The sequence below is a fragment of the Sminthopsis crassicaudata genome, chromosome 4, assembly GCF_048593235.1.
Source record: "Sminthopsis crassicaudata isolate SCR6 chromosome 4, ASM4859323v1, whole genome shotgun sequence".
Lineage (NCBI taxonomy): Eukaryota > Metazoa > Chordata > Mammalia > Dasyuromorphia > Dasyuridae > Sminthopsis > Sminthopsis crassicaudata.
This window is the reverse complement of record NC_133620.1, coordinates 36012391-36025814: the sequence shown is the minus strand read 5'-3', so window position 1 is coordinate 36025814 and position 13424 is coordinate 36012391. Positions and strand designations below refer to the sequence as shown.

The following is a 13424-nucleotide window of genomic DNA, read 5'->3' as shown; positions in this document are numbered from 1 at the left end:
TAAAGTATTGTACACAGTAATAACAACATTGCATGATAATCAACTATGATTAACTTAGTTCTTCTCAGAAACACAGTGGTCTAAGAAAATTACAAAGAACTCATGATGGAAAATGCTAATCACATCCAGAAAAATAAATACCTGATAGACTCTGAATTGTCTAGAAATATGCTAGTTTTTACTGTGTTCATTTCTGATTACCACATTTTAGGAAAGATCTGGACAAGTTGGAATATGTCTAGAAGAAGGCTATCAGGCTTTCATAAATGGGAAAACACTGTCATGATAAGCAAAACTTGACTGAAGGAATTGGAGAGAAAGAGAGCCTGGAAGAGAAGAATTGATACTTATCTTCACATATTAGAAGGACTACTCCAAATGTCCAAACTAAGAGTATGAGTAGATGCTGCAAGAGAGACTCCTTGAACAATTAGGGACAATTTAAACTGGAAAATATAGTCCCCAAAGTCATGGGTTCCTCTTTCCCATATATCTTCAAGAAATGCTTGGTAACTTGTTGGGATTATTATAAGAGGAAATTCTTGGTTAGTGTAACAGAAACCCTACAGAAAGATGCTTATATTCAAGAATTGACCTTAATTCCACAAAATACAAGTTCTACAATGAATGCACATAACAATTATCAAAGAAACTCATTTATCCAAATATATAGCAAAATAAATATGAGTGAAAGGGTACATGGAAGAATGTATTAGACAATATGGAGTAAAAGAGCTCTCCTATCTAGAGCAAGGTAATTCAGCTTCAGCAAGAAAAAGAGAACCCTGGTTCTCACCAAAGTCTCCTGAAGTCACTAGTGCAGCAAGCTGGAGATCAGAAGATTAAGGAGACCATCTACTATTCTTATATCAGTTTCTTCTCAGAGTCTCTTTCTTCAACTGCTTCAAGTGGGGTTAGCTTCTCCCATATTCTCTCTTGAAGATGGAAGCCAGGAGCACCAAAAGTCTAAAGAGATTTTTAAAGAAGATAATCTTAAAGAAGACTAGTGAAGGCTGGAGAGCTCTCATTCTTGACAACTTCACAGCCCCTTCATGCAGGACAGAATATTCATCTCCATCAATGAGATGAAATCCTCATATCAATGGGCTTTCAAACTGATGTTACATCAGGTAGCATGAATTAGATGGCACCTAAAGTCACTTATAGTTCAGAAAGTGAGTGTTTTTTCAGGAATTAGAATTCAGGTTACACAGATGAGGGTCAGAAAGACAAAATTTAGCAGCCACTGTGGAGTGCACAGAAAGCAAGTTATTATGGTCAGAAACATGGTAGGACTATCAGGAGGAATTAGGACAAAGGAAGACCCATGCAGGTTCAGTCACAGGCTGAAATAGAACAGACCTAGAGAAACAGATCTCTCACCAAAAAGAAAGACCTGAGGATCTCAAACTACCTTGTTAAATCTTGTGGAACCTCCTATTTCCCCTGATCTGTTTCAGACAGCAATTACTTTGGATTCTAAGTCAACCTGCTTCCCCAGAGAATTTTAATAATAGACCCAATGACAATTTCCCCAAACATTTGATTTCTTTCCCTACTCCTTTTGTAAATCTTAACAATTTTGTGGAAAATCTTCTCTGAATGTGTTCATAAAGGACTGTGGTACTTGGTCATGCACACAATACACACACATACACACATTAGTAGGGAATAAGCTAATTGGAGCTACAATTAACATCTTGCCTAAATTGCTTATCAACTTCATAAGTTTTTAATTCTCACAATTGAACTGCTTCCTAATGTTCCACTACCTTCCCAGACAGACCTGTATATGGTTTCATCTATTTCTACTGTTTAAAATGTATATATATGTAAATTATTATTCATCTGATCCTTTTGCATCTGAGATATAAATGCTGAATCAATGTGGGAAACATCAAGTGTCTGTTTTAACCTGGCTTGATTATACCTAAATATAAAATATAAATTAGCATTTTATTCTTGGTTGTATTTATTGTTGTATTATATTGTGCATTAATTAAAAATACATGTGTTATAAAAACACCTAATTTACAATTCACATGTCTGCACTAATATAAGGTTGAAATTTGTAAAGACTATAAAATATACATGGGGTTTTTTAAAAATTCCCAATTGATTGCTTTTAGATTTATTATATATATTTTAGCTTAGTAGTTAATTTTTTTAATAACCTGGTTCAAAGATGCCTGAGATTTGTAACAGTGCCAGACCTTACTTTTCTAGTCTATCAATGTGATTGACATCAAGATATGATTGGGGGGGAACCATTAGTAATAGAAAGAAAAGTTATGCCTTTTGAATTGTGACACGTTGTATTTTAAGTAATTCTCTGGCTCTGTATTCTTAAATAGAACATGGCTGAAATGGAGAATGGTCTTGAAATTTATGCACCTATTTTTTGCAAAAAAAAAAAATCAAAACATCAATTAGACGAGGCAGGAAAATTTAAAAATAAAATAAAAGCCCAACAGAAGAAGCTATCATACCAAATGAAACTCTTTCCTCATTTCCCCACCACATCAGGTTATGGGAATACCGGCCTCAGAAAATTGTCATACCAATGAAAATTATATCTACCCTGCTATGAGTTGCCAAAGATATTTCATTTAATGAAATATGATTTACCCACATGGTATCTTAGAGGGGCCAATATCTAAAATGGTAATGACAGGAAGAAGAGGAGACCCAGATTCTGGGTCCTTAGCTCCTTAGCTCACTTGCTTAAAGGTTATAGATTAGAAGATTTGTTTCCTCCAATACTTAGCTCAATTACTCCATCCTACACTAGAACTTTCCTGATCCCTCAGCTATGAATTCATTCCCCTTGCAAAAGTACTTTCTCTGTACTTTGTTTCAAAACAAATTTGCTATATGCTCACATAGGTCTAGGTTTGCCTTCTCCAAGAGAGTGTAAACTCCTTGAGGTCAGGGACTATTATACTTTTGTCACTGTACTCTCAGCATTAGCACAATACTTGAGATATACTAAATTCTTAAGAAATGATTATTAGTGGGTGGGTAGGCTACTAAGTCACTGGGTCTTACAGTATTTCATGGTCACAAATGGACCTTAATAGCATCTAGCTATTGTGCAAATTTTCTTATTGATCACAAAAGGGGTTAAATAAGATTAGTGGGTATAAGGAATAATAAAAGGTATATTGGATGTTTTTTCCTTAGGAGATTGGTTGGAGTTAGATATAGAATTAAGGATATCTCACTAGGAGAGAAAAATATATTTATCATTAATACTAGGAGATTGGTTAGTACTAATAGAAGCCTTAAGTTAGGGCTGGTATTGCAAGAACTAAGGAGGTTTCATTGGCTAAAAGCATTTGGGTTAAGGGATTGGCTAGAAGATTAGTATCACTAGAGTTAGTATGGGATAGGGGGGTAATTAAGAGTTGGTTGGGGGCAGGGAATAGGAGCTTGACTTGGCCAAGAACAGATATAGGTTAACTATGACCAGGCCAGAAAAAATAATAGGCAAATAAGTTAATGTGAGTTTATGATATTTCACAAGAATTAGGGTTAGACAACTGTTTGGTCATGTATACATATAATGTATTTAATTTGTACTCTAACATATTTAATATGCTATCTTGGGGGGGGGAGGGAAAAATTGGAACAAAAGGTCTGGCAATTATCAACCTTATAAAATTACCCACGCAAATATCTGGTAAATAAAAACTATTTAAGAATTAGGGTTAGAGAGTATCTCACATTAAACTAGAATGGATAGGGACATCATATATCTGGGTAATACTACTAAAGGACAATATGGAATATATGAATGTCCATAGGCCATATCTCGTTTCCTTCAGGCACTCTATTAAACAGTTCTCCTGATCTAACTTTCTAAGTCCCAAAATTCCTTCAAGACATTTTTTAAAAAACTATTTCATATGCCTGGAATGCTCTCTTTGCCTCATTTTACCTGCTGAATTCTTGTCTATCCTTTAAAACCAAACCAAATTAAATCTTGACATAAATCTAAGCACTATATTCAATGATGGGCTATTTGTAAAGTGCTTAGCACAGTGTCAGGCACATAGTAGGCACTTAACAAATGCTTATTTTTCCCCCTCCCACCTCCCATTAACTTCCTTTTTTTCACCTTAGGAATACTGTTTTGTTTTGCAACTACCTAATGAACCTATCATGTGCTGCTGTAGTTTAAGATCATAAAATGACAAGATCATAATTTTTGAGTTACAAAGGATCTTAGAGACCAAAGTCCAACCTTCTCATTTTACAGATGAGGAAACTGACATACAGAAAGGAAATGACAAAGTTAGGCAAACAATAATTGTCAGAGCCAAGATCTGAACCCAGAAGACCAGCATCAAATCCACCAACATTCCATTTGTGCTTGTATCTCATCCTCCCACTAGACTATGAAATTATAAATAAGCCCTATCAGAGCAGTTAGATGGCACAGTGTTAGGAGAAGCTGAGTTCAAATCCAGCTTCAGGCATTTAATATGTACTGTGTGACCTTGGACAAGTCCTTTAACTTCAATTGCCTGTCCACCCCTCAGAAAACAAAAAAAAAATGAGCTCTATCAATTCTCTGCTCATAGTAAGCACTTATCAAATGTTTAATGAATTAACTAATTTAGAAATCAATTAACAAATTAAATGATAGTTGGCTATTGATAAAACAAAGAAAATTTTCAACTAATAGTTTTATTTTTGTAATCAATAATTTTTGTATGTTATACTATATTGGTTTGTGATGTATATATATGCACATGTCTACATACACATGCATATCTATACATATGTATATGTATTATGAGCTAAAATGTTTAAACATTTTATTATACTTTTCAAAAAATCCAAATATTTTATCATATTTGATGTTGCTAACATAATTAACTAGTTTGGGTACTAGAATTACAAAATCTTACATTTTGGGAAGGACTTGAAAAATCTTACATGAAGCACAAATCCCCACTATAGCATCCATAACAAATGGTCATCCAGCCTCCTTTAATGACAGAGAAGTCAATGCCTCATAAGGCAATTCATTTCATCATTGAACACATGTATATTTATGGATTTGAAAGCTAAAAAGGCCTTTTCTAAGACCACATACATTCATAATATAGTCAGTCTTGGAACCCAGGATTCAACTTCCAGGGCGGTATTTTTTTTTTCATGTATAGTGTTAATTAGATCATTTTAGGTATATTCAAAAGACAAACATTTAAGGAAAATTCATTGTGAATTCCTTTATAAAGCAATAAAGCCCATTTTATCTTATTACAAATTCTGATTTTGACCTATCAGTTTGGTTTAAAGCATGCAACCATAACTGACATTTGTTTCATTTTAAGTTTGGCAAAGTTCTTTATACACATCATTTCATCTGATGCTCATAACTGCCGGTGAGATAGATAGAACAGACTTTATATGTTGGTTTTAATGATGAGAAACTGATGCTTAGAGAGCCTGCTGGCCTCCAAGATTTGTTCATGGCTCGAAGCTAGTAAGTACGATAGGCAAGATTCAAGACTTGGACTTCTGTGATTGCTCCTTCAAGTATCCCTTACTGACCCTCCATATTTTTACAGTCAAAAAATACCTAGTATATTTCTGGTAGATGTTGACCAAAATTGATTTTTGCAACAAAAAGACTGGGGAAGAAGATAGAGATTTAGGAATCTATACTTTAAAGCATCCTGTGTATATTTTCTATCTAGAAAGAATAATGACAAGAGAATCGGATGCTTTTAAGAGAGAGGGTAGAGAAAAACTAAAAGATCATATAGATAATTAAATATTGCCTCTTATGGTATACATCATATATATGCTATATATATGGTGTGTGTGTATATATATATATATTTTTTCCCATCTAGAAATAGCAATGGCAAGAGAATCAGCTGCTTTTAGGAGAGAGGGTAGAAAAAAAAAATAAAAGATCAGATAAATGACTAAATATTGTTTATTATGGTATATATTTGGAAAAGAAGGGTGAAAAGAGAAACCTGAGCCAGTAAGGAAAAGGAAGTAAAGTATTGGCCACAGATATAAATACAAAAAAAGTGTAAGATTTTATCACCCTAGTGCCCATACTGCCCAACTTATAGTTAGATATGTTGAGAACATCAAATATGATGATATATTCAGAACTTTTTAAAGGTGCTACAAAATTTTTTAAAACCTTTTTAGCAGCATATATGTGTACATTTTTACATGTCACACATACACACACACACAACATAAGTCAAGATAGTATTGCATATAAAAAGAAGGCAAGCAAGAAAGCATAGATAAGGAAGGCAAAAAGAAGAAAATTTTAAAACAACCATAGTCAGTGGTGTTGAGAGACTCAAGCAACAAGCTTTTATTAAAAGCTTACTTTATGCCAGGTATAGTGCTAAGTGCTGGGCATACAAATAAAAGCAAAAGGAAAGACAATGTATCACCTCAGGAGCTTGCATTTTATAGGAAACATAATACACCAAAGGGAGTTGAAAAATTTAGAGGTGGGGGGAGAGGAATGGCCAAAGGAAGTACCAGGTGGCAGGGTGTTAAAATCCAAGGAGACAAATGGAAAACCAAAAGGGAATAAAGGGGAGGCATGATGGAATAATATTTCGAGATAAGAAGGCCCAAAATAAAATAGTAGAAGGGCTAGGGGACTATTATGGCAGAGAAATGCTCCAAGGTCTGATAGGACCCAGGTTCTAAGGAAAATTTCCAGCTAAGAAAGCTACTGGGCCATGATATCCAAGTCCAGAGACTTCAGTCTTGTAGAAAGCTCAATAAGAATGAGAGATAGGAAATAGACCCGCAATTTTGCAGGGGATCCTCAGGGCAGAAAACTCCTTCCTCTGTAAGGTCAGCATCTTTTCTGAGGACTAAGAAAAATCCACTTGGGTTGATTGGGCTGATTTCTTGATTTGGAAAAGTATTTTAATTTCTGTGGAAGCTGGCATTGACTGGGTTAAGGAGTAAGTGGGTGCTAAAGAAATGGCATCAAGATGACTCCTTTGAGAAGGAAGCCAAGTCAATGAAGCAAATGAGGAGTGTGAACAGGGGAAGGGGTGAAAATTCCTCTTGATCTGCAGATAAAAGATGGAGCATGCTATAAGAAAGACCTAGTTAGTGTTGAGACATTCAGTGAAGATTTCCTGACTTTCAAATATTTCTTTTCATTTAAAACTGTTTTTTCCTCCTCACTGTTTCTCCCCATCTGAAATTTTAAGGATTTCCGAAAAGCTTACTTTTCAATTAAGCAAAGAGGCTAAAGACTTCAGAGTGGTTCATGGGGAGGAATCTCTTCATTATCTGCTTCCTTGGGTGAAGGCACGACGGGAAATGGGGACAAAGGTTGGGCATGATGGGGTCCCAGGTCTCTTCAGCCTCACCAATGAGGGAGATATTTTAATAGTTCATGATATTACAATGCTATACTAGTTCAGCCGGCTCTTAATTACCTGTACCAGGGCAGGAGGCAGGTTCAAATGAAATACAACCACGGACAAATATGGGATCTCAGAGAGATCCATTGAGGCCAGTTTTCTCCTGCTCATTAGGCTGATCCCAAGAGAAGTCAGACCAGGATTTGTCGAGCCACATGTGCAGGTAAATAGATGATTTTCATTAAATCTAACATGACTGAATATTTATATCATTTAGACATGAGGTAAGGAGAGGAAAATAGAAGCTGGGAGGGAGCAGGGGCAAGGAGATAAGAGGGTTAAGAGGGTATGGGAAAGAGCTTTGGTTCTAGAATCCAAGGAGTTGGGCCCACATTCCACTTATTGAAATTACCATCTAATCATATGAGCTCCCTGGCCTTCAGCTTCCTCAGTTGTAAAATGGGGTAATTAAGAGATCTTTTTCAGCTTTAGATCTATGATTCTAAAAGAAGCAAAATAGAATACAAAGGAAGAAAGAAGAGGGTAAAATATTCCCACTCATGAGAGAGAGAGAGAGAAAGAGAGAGAGAGAGAGAGAGAGAGAGAGAGAGAGAGAGAGAGAGACAGAGACAGAGACAGAGACAGAGAGACAGAGAGAGAGACAGAGACAGAGAGAGACACACAGAGAGACAGAGAGAGAGAAGAGAAGAGAAGGAAGGAAGGAAGGAAGGAAGGAAGGAAGGAAGGAAGGAAGGAAGGAAGGAAGGAAGGAAGGAAGGAAGGAAGGAAGGAAGGAAGGAAGGAAGGAAGGAAGGAAGGAAGGAAGGAAGGAAGGAAGGAAGGAAGGAAGGAAGGAAGGAAGGAAGGAAGGAAGGAAGGAAGGAAGGAAGGAAGGAAGGAAGGAAGGAAAATGGAGATATATCCCCACTCCTCTGCCACAGGAAAGGGAGTTCTTTTGAATTGTCCTAATTTAAATAGTTTTGTAGATAGATAATATGTATCTTTTAGGTAAGAAGCAGTATCCAGGATTCCTAATAAGGATTACCTTTAATTATTTTCAGCATCTTTTTAGTCCTGCTGGCCATAATGGGTTTGGTTTATAATGACAAGGAGGTCCCTATTCAGATGCAGCCTCCAACAGGGCTTGCAATTTTTATACATGCTCCAAGTTCTCAAATAAAACACAGTACAGAAGTTTTTTTGGGGTTTTTTTATGAATTTTATTTGTGATTATTTAATTCCATAAAAATTACTATTATTGTTATGTTTTTAATTTACTTTTAATTAATTTTTATTTTCAAAATATATGCATGGATAATTTTTAACATTCATCCTTATATAATCTTGTGTTTTAATTTTTTCCCCCTCCCTTCCCTCTATCCTATCCTTTAGATGGTAAGTTATCTAATATGTTGAACATGTGCAATTCTTCTTTAATTTTTCCACAAAAATCATGCGGCACAAGAAAAAATCAGATCAAAAGGGGGAAAAGATGAGAAAGAAAACAAAATGCAAGCAAACAACCATAAAAAGAGATAAAAAAATATTGTGGTCCACACTCAGTCCCCACACCCTCTCTCTGGGCACAAATGCCTTTCTTCATCACAAGACCATTGGAACTAGCCTGAATAATCTCATTGTTGAAAAGAGCCACGTTCATCAGAATTGATCATCGTACAATCTTGCTATTGCTGTGTATAATGACCTCCTGGTTCTGCTCATTTCACTTAACATCAGTTCATCTAAGTTTCTCTAAGCCACTCTGAAATCATCCTGCTGATCATTTCTTATAGAATAGTAATATTCCATAGCATTCATATCCCATAACTTATTCAACCATTCTCCAACTGATGGCCATCCACTCAGTTTTCACTTTCTTATCACTACAAAAAGGGCTGCCACAAACATTTTTTTGTACATGTGAGTCCCTTTCCCTCCTTTATGATCTCTTTGGGATACAAGTCCAGTAGAAACACTGTTGGATCAGAGTATGCACAATTTGACAGCCCTTGGGCATAATTCCAAATTGCTCTCCAGAATGGTTGTATAAGTTCACAACTCCATCAACAATGTAGTAGCGTTCCACTTTTCCCACAAACACTCCAACACTTATCATTATCTTTTCCTGTCATCTTAGCCAATCTGAGAGGTGTGTAATTGTACCTCAGAGTTATCTTAATTCGCATTTCTCTGATCAATAGTGATTTAGAGCATCTTTTCATATGAGTAGAAATAGTTTTAATTTCTTTATCCAAAAATCAATTTGGCATTTGGTGCTATTAATTAATTGAAGAATGGCTTGAGTTCTTACAAATTTGAATCAATTCTCTCTATATTTTAGAAATGAGGTCTTTATCAGAATCCTTAAATGTAAAAAAAAATCCTACTTAATTGATTCCCTTTTAATTTTGTCTTCATTGTTTTTGTTTGTGCAGATTTTTTTAAGTTACTAAAAGTCTTTATTCTCCCACAGCTCCTAGCATACAGGTGGGGTACTAATGATGGATGGCTGATGGCTACTTTCTCCACCAACATGGCAAGAAGCACTAGACCCTAATACTTTCTCAAATGCCTCCCTCTAAACAATTATTCTCCCTCCCCTGGCCAACTAATGGAGATTCTTATGATAAAAACATTGCTCTGAAATTTATAGTTGGGCACTCCCAGAAATCCTACCAAATAGTCCTGAGTTCTCATGACAAGTGTGGTAGAAATAAATTCCTTTTTGAACCCCCATCCCTTGATATGGTGTACTTAGACAATAATGTACTTAATAAATGCTTCTGAGTTGACTTAAACTTGTAGTATCTCAAGTAACTCTCTAAGTTACAGAAAAGTTGCTGATATATTAGAATAGAAAAAGTTCACCCCCCCAAAGAAATCATGGGCCAAATAGATGTGATACACACATAATCATAATAAAAGTAATAATTGTTCAGCTATATCTGACTTTTCATGACCCCTTTTTGGATATTCTTGGAAAAATATTGGGGTGGTTTGCCATTTCCTTCTGCAGTTCATTTTACAGATGAAGAAACTGAGGCAAATGAGGTGAAGTGACTTGCTCAGACACAGCCAGTATCTGAGAACAGATTTGAACTCAGGGAGATGAATCTTCCTGATTCCAAGCTCAACACTGTACTATGATGCCCCCTAGCATTCAATAAAGATAATTGCTAGTATTTATATAGCATTAAGATTTTCCAAACCCTTTACATGGATTTCTCAGTTAACCCTACAATCACTTTTGGCGGTAGATATTATTATTTCCATTTGACATATAAGGAAAGTGAGGCAGAAGAGGACTAATTCACATGTCCAAGATTACTGATATAGATATTCTGACTTTCCCAACCAGATTCCTAAAAAAGTTTCATAGAATAGGTTCTTGACCTTTAGGAATCTACTTGAGAACGTCAGAAACCAATGTCCAGCTGTCATAATGCAAGTCACTGTCCTAGGCACAAAAACAAAAGGAAAAGCAGTTCCTATCTCCAAGGAGTTTATATCCTAATGGGAAGGAAGAGTATAATGCTGGACCAAATTTTTTTGAGCTAGAAGGAAACTTAAAGGTCATATTAGTTGAACTTCATTTTAAAATTGAGGAAACTGAGCCTTAGAGAAGTTGTGACTTGAAATTCCAACTGGGACCTATGACTCCAAATTGGTAGATCTTTCCATTACACAACACTGCCTCCTGTTTGAGGGGTTGGGGTGGTGGTGGAAGGATTTAAATGATGAAAAATATTTTCTCCTGAAACATCAACATGAATAAAACTATAACCAAAAAAGGGTAAGATTGTTTTGACTAGAAAGAGGGAAGGAGAGAATTATCTAGATAATCACCTCATTTGGCCAAATCATTTGTACATAGCTTAAATGTGAGATAATTCTGCTCAAGAAGGAGATTCTTTTTCCCCTCAGTGAGAAAGAAAGAGGCCAGATCTTGATCCCATAATGGAAATAGTCTTTCACTGTTAGCTATAGCGCTTGAACTGCATAAAATAAAAGAATATGGTAGGGAAGGGGGCAGGGAAAAGGGAGACCCTTGGCCTTGACCAGGGAACCCCCATTTATGTTAATGGGAGTGTGGACAGGGAAAAGATGAGTAAGCTGGAGAAGGCTGCCAGCCTCACTCTGATAACTGGATTCGGTCACATTTACTCCTAAAGGTTATTAGTTATTTCAAATAATTTCATTAAATGGTGGAGAGGGGAAAAAATGAAGACATATTAATAAACACACAATTATGCAGGTTAGAGCAACAATGCAGTAGTGGCTGGTCATTCAGGAGGCTCGTGCTAATTTTAATTAGCTGCCTTCCCTTGCCTTCCAATGTAATTAAAACAGCTTAGTTGTGCTCACTGATGCAAGCCCCCTTATTTAATCACTAACATTATTTCCCTGAACTATTAATGATTTTCAAAACGCTTGTTTATGCAGAATTAGAACAGTAATTACCTTACCAGTTAATTTCGTCCCTTCACATTTCACACCTAGCTCCAACGTCACTCATTTACCCTGGCTTTTCTGTCAAAACAAAGGAGGGCTTGTTCAAGAGGCAGCCTCCCCGCGCCAAGTGCAAAGCCAAGTTCTCGAACACTAATAAAGTCGCTCCCAAGTGAAACAGGTGTAGTCATTTAGACCCTTCCTGTCTCCAGCTTGCACGTACATGCTATGTCTTTTCTTTATTAGCTCTAAAATGAGAGCTCGGCGTGCAAAATAAGCTATTTAATTCGGGCTTGTGGAGCAGAATATAATCTTTAATTTAAACTGGAGCTGTAAAAAGGAGGCCTTTAATTTTAACTGGCATGTGCGTGTGAATTTGAATTAATAATCCAGAAAATTGAAACTGTTTTGCTGCTGTTGCTGAATATTGACTGTTCTCCACATGCCCTTAGTTTTTCCCTCATTCATTTCTTTCCAAAACGGGACTACCATTATTTCTCTTTCCTCCCTTCTCCTTCTCTCTCTCTCTCTCTCTCTCTCTCTCTCTCTCTCTCTCTCTCTCTCTCTCTCTCTCTCTCTCTCTCTCTCTCTCTCTCTCTGTCTCTGTCTCTGTCTCTCTGTCTTTCTCTTTCCTCTTCCTTCTTCCCTCCTTCTCTCCCTCCCTTCCTCCTCTCTCTCTCATTCTCTCTCTCATTCTCTTTCTTTCATTCTCTCTCTTTCTGTCTCCCTCTCTCTGTCTCTATTTTCCTGTCTCTCTCTTCTTTCTCTTTTCCATTCTGCCATCCTTTCTTTTCTCCTTCTTTGTCTTTCTCTCCCTCCATCTTTGTCTTTTTCTTCTCTCCTTCCTTCCTTCCCTCCTTCCCTCCTTTCTTCCTTCTCTCCTTCCTTCCTTCTCTCCTTCCTTCCTTTCTCTCTTCCATTCTGCCATCGTTCTTTTTCACTTTTTCTTCCTTCCTTTTTTCCTTCTTTCCTTTATTCCTTTCTTCTTTTTTCTTTCTTTTCTTTCCTTTCTCCTTTTTCTTTTCTTTGCTTCCTTCTTTCCTTTCTCCTTTTTTGTTCTTCTCATGCCTTTCTTTTCTCTTTATTTCTATCTTTTCTTTTCTCTTTCCTTCCCTTCTCCTTCTTTCTTTACTTCCTTTTTTCTTACCACCTACCCTTACTTCTTTCCTTTTTTCTTTTTTTGTATTTTTTGCTAACTTAATTTCTTTTTTTCTCCCTTCCTCATTTTATTTACTTCTTTTCTGCCCATTTCATTCTTCCAATTTTTCTTTTTTCCTTCTTTTTCTTTGTTCTTTCCTTCATTCTTCCTTCCTTCCTTCTTTCCTGTTTTTACTCTTGATTTATTCTTTATGATTCAGCTCTTTTATGCAAAGCAGAGAATTCTGAAAAAGAAATCTCAGTTGATTGAATTCCCTTGACAAAAACGACTTTATTAAAGGAATACTAAATCTGTATTAATTTAGTTTACAAAAAGAATATAATTGGTGTATTCATTATATCTACTTAAGACATAATTCAAGTGCACTCTAAATTCATGCTTGATTTAATCCTCAGATTTTCCTGACTTTCCCAACCACATCTCTCAGTGATGGAAAG

General features: G+C 36.1%; 1 long non-coding RNA gene across 2 annotated transcripts in view; it reads right to left on the bottom strand.

The window, feature by feature from the left end:
- LOC141541812 (uncharacterized) overlaps positions 1 to 948 on the bottom strand; it is a 134800-nt gene extending 133852 nt beyond the window's left edge. For both annotated transcript variants that reach the window (XR_012481907.1, XR_012481908.1), the window contains exon 1: positions 797 to 948. This is a non-coding gene — a long non-coding RNA (uncharacterized LOC141541812). The remainder of the gene's footprint in view (positions 1 to 796) is intronic.
- Between the last annotated feature and the right edge of the window lie 12476 nt (positions 949 to 13424).